The following is a 9,193-nucleotide window of genomic DNA, read 5'->3' as shown; positions in this document are numbered from 1 at the left end:
TATTGCCTAGAAAATCAAGAAAGATTAGAACGAAAGAAAGAGCTCACATCAAACATGGCTTCTTTACACATTTCGAGGTTATGTCCTTTTAATTCAAACAAGGAGAGATCCACGACAGAGCCAATTCATGTAAAATTAGATCACCTTTAATGGTATTAGTCATTTGGAATATTTGGGACTTTTTGAATAATGACGGTCTGATTATTTGATTATATATGTTCATATTATGTAGGTGGGGGTGGGGGCACGTGCAATTTTGATTTATATTTATATTGATATTTTCAAATAATTTCATAGGCTGAACATCTGCATATATAAATGGACACATTTATAAACACTATTGCAATAACATTTCAAATAAGCTATATCAAAATACATAATGCACTTGTAGCCAAAGTAAGTCGATAATTGCTGTGTTTCAAATGAGACATGATCAAAATATTACTACAAATGGTAGTGCCCCTGCCGGATCAGTGGAGCGATAAAGGGCCGAACCAGAGGGCTTGTCCCCCGTGTATACAAAGCTCCATGGTGTGAAATCACTCGTGTAAACCTCACTGATGACGTCTTTTGATAGCTCGTCATCTGTCCTCGGCCTCTACATTTCGCTAAATATTTCATGCCTACAAACATTTCCTGAATTGCGACCTCACTGTCAGATAAATGTGTGACCTGTGTTGCATTTCACCCATTTTACTGCACACACTTGGCGTGTTTTAATTATTTAATTGTTTGACCTCTTTTTTTAATTTCGATAGCCTATTTACAGGGCACGTTGTAACCTGTATCTTACATATTCTTCTTGAGGTGTTTTCAAAAATTAGGCCGCTAGTCTTTGTAAGCTTCATCCTCTCGCTTTCTTAGCTCGTTAAGCGAGAATTTGGTATTTGTGAGGTATTAAAAAGAAACCCACAAGTGACAGGATGAAAAGATTTGTGACTCATCGTGTCACCTCTGTTAGAATCATATGTCTCATTTCGGAGCTCTTTTGAGATGAGCTAGTTAACCATATGCATAGGTTGGACTATTGGGTAAAAATGTACCGCTGGCTGCCTACTGCGCAGTTTGCCATGCTGACATATGGTGGATTGCAGCATAAGACTGGCACAAATGTTAGCATATAGGCTGTCTAACAAGTCCTAAAGTTAGACGTCCACAACATCATATCTATCTGGGCCTTCTCTTTGAATTACGTTACATTTGGGTGTTTCTATATAGACTACACCAAATAATAATTGTGGCGCTTCAAAGCGGCCCGTGCAGATGTCTGTAAATTACTGAGTATATAGGCCGATTGACGAAAGTATCCACATGTGGTTCCCAATCAGCAACAGCCTCGGGGGTATCGGAATACATGAGCGCAAATCGACAAGCACTGTTCTTCTTCTACCCCTCTGGTGTCGCCGTAGTTTAGTGGCGAAACATCCTTAAAGGCATACGAATCATATTTCTAACTCCCAGTTATTGCCAGCATCCCTCCCACTCAGTATGTGCCTTCTCTCTCTCTCCCTCTCTCTCTCTCTCTCTCTCTCTCTCTCTAACGGAGTATTTCATTTCAGTGTGGCTGCAGAGAGCAGCGTTTGTGGAATGGTGAGTCACTTGCTTCCCGGGAAGGTTAGCCTGGCCGGCTACTGTAGGTGGACTGTTTGTTTAACTTATGAAGAACAGCAGCAGTTTAAGCACCCAGGACAAGGGAACCCCACCCTCTACCTCTGTGCTCATTGGGCTCATATAGACTATATATAGACTGACCGGCCATTGTGCAAGGTGGAAGAGATTCTTGCAGACTAACACACAGCAGGACAATGAAAAATACGGTGGTGGCGACCCGATGTATATTTCAGAAACTAATATCCATGTGTATACTTTCTAACCTCTATTAAACATGACGTTTTTTTTCATATGCACGTTCTAAAGTGTGTCTGCATACAAACCCCTGTCACACACACAACACACAAATTAAAACTGGTTAGTAAATAATTAATTCCAACCTCTTCTTGTTATTATTTTCAATTAATTATATTTATTAAACTGATTCCTGTTTGTGCTTGGTATCGTCAGGTTAGGTTATCAAAAAACACAGACTTTTTGTCATATAAATGTGTAATAACCTCAGTTGTCGGGATATTTCAATATTTAACCTATCCGTTTCTTTCTTGAATATAAGAATCATGGTAGAAACACCTTTATAATTGCGTTTAATGTCACAGTAAGCATTTCTGAAATATTTCCCTAAATTTTGCAGACATCAGCTTTTGCCAGTTAGAATTACCATGACCGCTTAGTTTGCATGCAGCCATGAAAGCAATTTGGGCAACTTTGATCAGCCAAGAGCATCAGCGGCTGAGGACTTTAATAAAGACTAAGTTTTAACACTTTCTGTTATTTTAACTGACGGGTGACAAAAAGCGAAGTTTGTAAACATTAGATCATCTCATACAAATGCTCATCCAGTTTTGCTGTATAAATGTCGCCTATTTAGTTAGAACATATCAACTGAACTGTGTTGCTGGTAAACACACGCATATTTTGGACTGTTAGCCAAATGCAAACAGTGCGTCATGACCGTCAAGTTCAACAAGGCTTCTGTCTTTGCCATTTCGTCGAGGCGCGTCTGTGTGACTGGAGGCAATTCAAGCCATTAAAGCTCAACAGCGAGCTCACAAAAACCAGCAGGTAGAACACTGCCACTTTAAGAAATAATTGGTTTGAATTATTTGCATTCCATTAATCAGTTGGCAGGGACAGCATGCGGGGTCCTGATTCCAGTTATGCAAAACGTAAACGTAATTACGCCTTAGTAATCGTAATTGTGCGATGATAAAACTCTTCCTCCTCTCCTACCTTTGATTAGCTTTTGGCACATTATTAGCTAATAAGACGCTTTATTGGGTTTGATGCAACTGCTGGGAAACGCAGGCACCGAAGGCTGTGTGAAGCAGGACTGGTCTGATGTAACTTCTCTGTCTGCAGAGAACGCATTTTGGCAAACGTCCATTTCATCATTCGCTTTATGATCCGTTTGTGCGCCGGCCTGTCCTTTGTGGTATCGCTACGGCAAAACACGTTAAGCGCTTCTTATTCTTACGCGAGTTAGGCAGCTTGGTTTAGGCTATAAAGTGACGGAGAAGGGAGACTCAAGACTTTTCTCCGGTAACACAGGGCTAGATCCGACAAATGCCATAACAGCGTTTGAACTTGTTCACTCATTCAGATTAATCCCTTATGTGTGGAGAGATGAATGCTGCTAAATTCATATTAAAAACTGCGCACATTTTTGGCATGCTGTTTTCAAAGAAGTTTCATCTGTACTACTTGGGGTAGAATTTAAAGTTTGGATTAGTTAAAATTGGCTCATTTAGCAGTGGAAAGTTACCCTGAAATTTAAATTGGTAATATAAAATTAGAACAGTAAACGATAGACTTTGGACTTTCTTCCATTCGTGGACAGGTCCCACTGTCACCTGACTTACTTAGTGGACATAAATTGTCAGCCACATTACTGTGTTAACGTGTTTAACCAGCAAATATAATTTAGGCCATATAGTCTAAATATTTTATTAGCACTTGGCTCTCAATTCAGTGGCTTTTCATTTAAGCTTCTCAGTAAGAGAAGCTCACTACTCATAAATGTAAACTCTAAGAAAATGCATATATTTTCCACAAACACAGTTTTACTTACTCAATTTCCAAATGTCATCATCTTGTTTGAGCTGCTAACCTGAAATGACTGTCAGAAAAATCTGGTTTCATTCAGGGGACCATTTGAGATGTTTGGAGCTGAATGCAATTCACCCATCAGCATAATGCCCAGACTGAACGTGGGGAAATATCCCCTGGCATACGCATGGCATATGCCCATTCCAGCTCACGAAAAAGGGGGGGGGGTGGGGGGGGGCAGTGATCAGAGCATGTGCCACTTAAGACAGCCAGCGCCCTCAACAGAAAAAAAAAACCTGGGCTTGGAGCCATGCCAAGGCTGTACTTTATTCTGCCATAGATATTGAGACTTTTACAGCCCTATCGAGTAACATTGTCTTTGAGTTGGTCAAAGCATTTCCTTTTCAGATATCCACACTGATTACCATTTTTTGCATTGGGAGTCAGCAGGTCACAGTGGCAATGTGATGCTCTTCTCTAACAAAGCAAACACACATATCTGTAGAAATGTGTCTGAAGGGCCTTCAAAAATCGAATTGTTTTTTTGGGGGCCTGTCTGGTGCCTTTATTTCTGCCCAGTACCAGAGGGAGAAGATCATGTTGTTCTATTGATTGCGATCAAAATTATCATTGCTGGCAAAACCTACCTCTCCTTATGGCAAAAGACGAAGCTCGGGGGAGTCTCCCACCAAAGCATCGCATGCAGAGCTGGGGGTGCACGTTTCTGCTTATTTTTATAGTTGTGTGTGTGTGTGTGTTTGCGTGTGCGTGTGTGCGTGCGTGTGTTTTTTTGCTGGCTACTTAGCCACAGGCTAAAAGGCCTCAGATGGAAAGAAGGCATGAAATTGACATTATACTCGAAAATGCAAGGCAGATTTGCAGCAAAAGCACACTAATCCATTGACATTTTGTTAAAAGTCCTACATACACACACATGCGGCCCCTCCTCTCTTGCCCCTCTTGCCCCTCCTCTCTTGCCCCTCTTGCCCCTCCTCTCTCTCCTCCCACCTCCTGTTGTCTTTGGTTGTCTTGCCTGCTTGTCTTCCCTTTCTTTCCACCAAGGCTAGATGCTTTAGAGCGCATGCAATGCAGCCTTGCTCAGGTACTCACCCACATGCATGCTCACACAGAGAGACGTGTGTTCATGCTCGTGTGGACATACACACACATGCACATGTGTATACACACACAGACGTACACACACACACACACACACACACACAGATGCACATGTGTATACACACACAGACTTACACACTCATGCACATGCGTATACACACACAGACTTACACACATACACATGCACATGTGTATACACACACAGACTTACACACACACACACATGCACATGCATAAACACACACAGACTTACATACACACTCATGCACATGCGTATACACACACAGACTTACACACACACAGACTTACATACACACTCATGCGTTTACACACACAGACTTACATACACACTCATGCACATGCGTATACACACACAGACTTACAGTACATACACACTCATGCGTATACACACACAGACTTACACACACATACATACACACTCATGCACATACACACACAGACTTACACACACACACATGCACATACACACACAGATTTATGCACACATACATACACACTCATGCACATATACACACAGAGTGTGTGTGTGTGTGTGTGTGTGTGTGTGTGTGTGTGAGAGTCGCTCCAATGATCTCGTCTCTCCAGGGATCTGGTGGAGGTTCTGGAGGCTGGCCCTGTCCACTGCACACATTCCTGATAGCCAGCCTCATCGCATCTCTCTGTGCTGACTCACTGCTTACTGGTGCTGCTTACTGCTGCCGTCACAATCAAGTCATCACTGAAGCCCAACTCGTGGTTTATCCCACCACACCCACCATGTGTCTGTCTCCACACACACACACACACACACACACACACACACACACACACACACACACACACACACACATCAACAGAGAGCCCCCACCCCCTCATCCCACACATTACCCCCAAAGCAATACCTCTGACTTCATTTGCCATTCAAAACATTCATTCGTAGCCTGTACTGTAAATGTTTGAGGAATGCAAGAGGGTGTACAAACATACAGCCCATCTGGAAGGAAGCCCAAATTGGAGAGTATACTGAGCCACATTGTAGCGACTCTTAACACTTTGGCGAATATCCTGCCTGTGTACCTGTGTTACTGTCTGGTGCGGGAGACTCGGTGGGTCCAGTGCTGAGAGCCGATGCTTTGTTTTAGTGATAGGAGGACAGAGGTACAGTGTTTCATAGCCAAGTGTTGTCTCTGTGTATTTGCACTAATAACAGGCCCGGTGTCCAGTTCAGTGTAATAGAATACTACTAATAATATCCTGCATTATTAGTAACACTGGGCTTGACTTCTCAGGATTCATAGTTCATGTTCAAGGTTCTTCCTTTCACAGGGCCTTCAACCACATTAAAATGGAGAGCTTCCAACGTTTATCTTGGTTTACTTTTGTAGTTAATGCTTGCGTGCTTCTTTAATGATCATTCTGATAATGGTTAGCAACACAGTGTAAATCCATGGCTATGATGTTCTCTCTATTTGCTGGGGCTGGCAGGTATGCATAATGACTACCATAAGCTACTTTACTGTGGGAGCAATAGGATCACACTGAACACAACATCAAGATAGTCTATGTGTTGACAATTCATCAGCATTTGTTGATGCATGCTGCCATATTCCTGTCCCATATCAACTTGAGCCAAATCAGTTACTGCACACAGACCATCACATTGACCATTCGTGGTTATGAACTCAACAACTTCCAGGTCTGTGACCTCATTTGCTAGGTTGGCCGTCGCCATAGTAAACAGTCAGCGATGGCAACCTTTGCTCTTGTAGCTTCATGTCTGTGAGTTTACAGCAACAAAAAGAAAGTGTGAGGGGGTGAAATTCCATGAGAGGCTCTTTCCTGATGATATCAGAGCTAATAGGCTCGCATGCCCAGGGGAAATAAGATGGTCGTGTACAATAAGCTTAAATCAATACCATAAAAAAATTATAAAAGATGCATAATGTGGCATTTTATCTTTACGTTTGTAGATAAGCTTGAAGCTTGAAGCAGTTGTCTCAGAGGGATTATTGATCAATGTGTGTGTGTGTATGTGCGTGTGTGTGTGTGTGTGTGTGTGTGTGTGTGTGTGTGTGTGTGTGTGTGTGTGTAAGTGTGTGTCTGTCTGTGTGTGTCTGTCTGTCTTTCTCTGTCTCGGTTTCTTTGTGCAAATGTATGATGGGGTTGTAGATGGACCAAACATGTAAGTTATCAGACTAACACTTCAGTTAAAGGATTAAAGTTCTAATGCAGTTGAATTCAATTCATATATTATTTATTATTATTTTTATTACCCCATAATTCTTTGTCTCCATATTGCAGCATTCAGATGGCATGTTTTTTTTATTTGTTTGTTTCTTTGCTTGTTGGTTGTTTTTCTAAGAGCAAACACCCTCTGTGCACATCAGAGACCTCTAGATCAGTAAGATCCAAAAACAAAAACTGCGTGGTTGCATCATGTGCTTTGTCATCTGCCTCAGCTAGCTCCAGTTGTTCACTGCCTGTGGCATCCATTCATTTGGCTAATGTGGAGATGTATCGCCTTCTCCTCTGGCGGACGATGCCCCCCAACATGTTAACAATGTCTTCAGAGACCGATGAGCTTTGCCTACTGTAAGTGTCTCTTTGAGTGCATGTTATCTTAGCTATTACCAGGGGGCAGAGAGAGAGAGAGTCCCTAGTGTCAACTCAAGACAGCAAACCCATTTGCCTCGGCCACCACAGACCAGCTTTTATGCAGACGGCAACACTTACTCAATCACTCTATTAAAGCATCTTTCTCTCTTGTTTTTTTTCTCCCTCAAAGATGTTGTTTTTGATGTATACATATGAGAGATTTCTTTTCATCCCTACCATGATGAAATAAAGAAAAGAGAGGGGGGAAAAGACAGATGATGGTTGTGGCCATTTGCAGCGGGTCAGATGTACGTGTTACCCTCTGAGATGTGAGAGAGAGTGAAAGAGAGAGAAAAAAGAGATGACTGCGGTTCATCTCATTAGGATTAATTAGTGGCGGGATGTGGAGGGGCAGAGCCCTGTGGATCTCATTAGGATTAGTGAGAGTGCAGGAGGGTGGGATGTGGAGGGGGCAGAGCCCAGTGGTGGCAGAGGAAGCGATCAAGGGTGCGGCGGGGGGAGCACTGGAGCGTTGGAGTGCAGGGTGGAGCGCTGGAGTGGTGGCAGGGGTGGAGTGGTGGCAGGGGTGGGTGGTGGCAGGGGTGGCAGGGTGGAGTGGTGGAGTGGTGGTGGAGTGGTGGCAGGGGTGGAGTGGTGGCAGGGTGGAGTGGTGGCAGGGGGTGGCAGGGGTGGGTGGTGGAGTGGTGGAGTGGTGGCAGGGGTGGAGTGGTGGCAGGGTGGAGTGGTGGCAGGGTGGGGTGGTGGAGTGGTGGGGGGTGGAGTGTGGTGGCAGGGTGGAGGGGGTGGAGTGGTGGCAGGGGTGGAGTGGTGGAGTGGTGGGAGTGGTGGCAGGGGGTGGAGTGGTGGAGTGGTGGCAGGGTGGAGTGGTGGAGTGGTGGAGGGGTGGAGGGGTGGCAGGGTGGCAGTGGTGGAGTGGTGGCAGGGGGTGGAGTGGTGGAGTGGTGGCAGGGTGGTGGCAGGGGTGGAGGTGGTGGGTGGAGTGGTGGCAGGGTGGAGGGGTGGAGTGGTGGCAGGGGTGGAGTGGTGGCAGGGGTGGAGTGGTGGAGTGGTGGGTGGAGTGGTGGCAGGGGGTGGAGTGGTGGCAAAGGGGTGGAGTGGTGGAGGGGTGGCAGTGGTGGAGTGGTGGCAGGGGGTGGCAGGGTGGGAGTGGTGGCAGGGGTGGAGTGGTGGCAGGGTGGAGTGGTGGAGTGGTGGTGGCAGGGGTGGAGTGGTGGCAGGGTGGAGGGGTGGAGTGGTGTGCAGTGGTGGAGGTGGTGGTGGCAGGGGTGGAGTGGTGGAGTGGTGGCAGGGGTGGAGTGGTGGCAGGGGTGGAGTGGTGGCAGGGTGGAGTGGTGGCAGGGGGTGGAGTGGTGGCAGGGTGGAGTGGTGGCAGGGGGTGGCAGGGGTGGAGTGGTGGCAGGGTGGCAGGGGGTGGAGTGGTGGCAGGGGGGGTGGAGTGGTGGAGTGGTGGCAGGGGTGGAGTGGTGGCAGGGGTGGAGTGGTGGAGTGGTGGCAGGGGGGGAGTGGTGGCAGGGTGGAGTGGTGGAGTGGTGGCAGGGGTGGAGTGGTGGCAGGGGTGGAGTGTGGTGGAGTGGTGGCAGGGTGGAGTGGTGGAGTGGTGGCAGGTGGTGGCAGGGGTGGAGTGGTGGCAGGGGTGGAGTGGTGGAGTGGTGGAGTGTGGTGGAGTGGTGGCAGGGTGGAGTGGTGGCAGGGTGGGTGGTGGCAGGGTGGGTGGTGGAGTGGTGGCAGGGGTGGAGTGGTGGCAGGGGTGGAGTGGGGTGGAGTGGTGGCAGGGGTGGAGTGGTGGAGTGGTGGTGGC

The sequence above is a fragment of the Alosa alosa genome, chromosome 3 (assembly GCF_017589495.1).
Source record: "Alosa alosa isolate M-15738 ecotype Scorff River chromosome 3, AALO_Geno_1.1, whole genome shotgun sequence".
NCBI classification, from domain to species: domain Eukaryota; kingdom Metazoa; phylum Chordata; class Actinopteri; order Clupeiformes; family Clupeidae; genus Alosa; species Alosa alosa.
Note: the sequence above shows the minus strand (reverse complement) of the source record.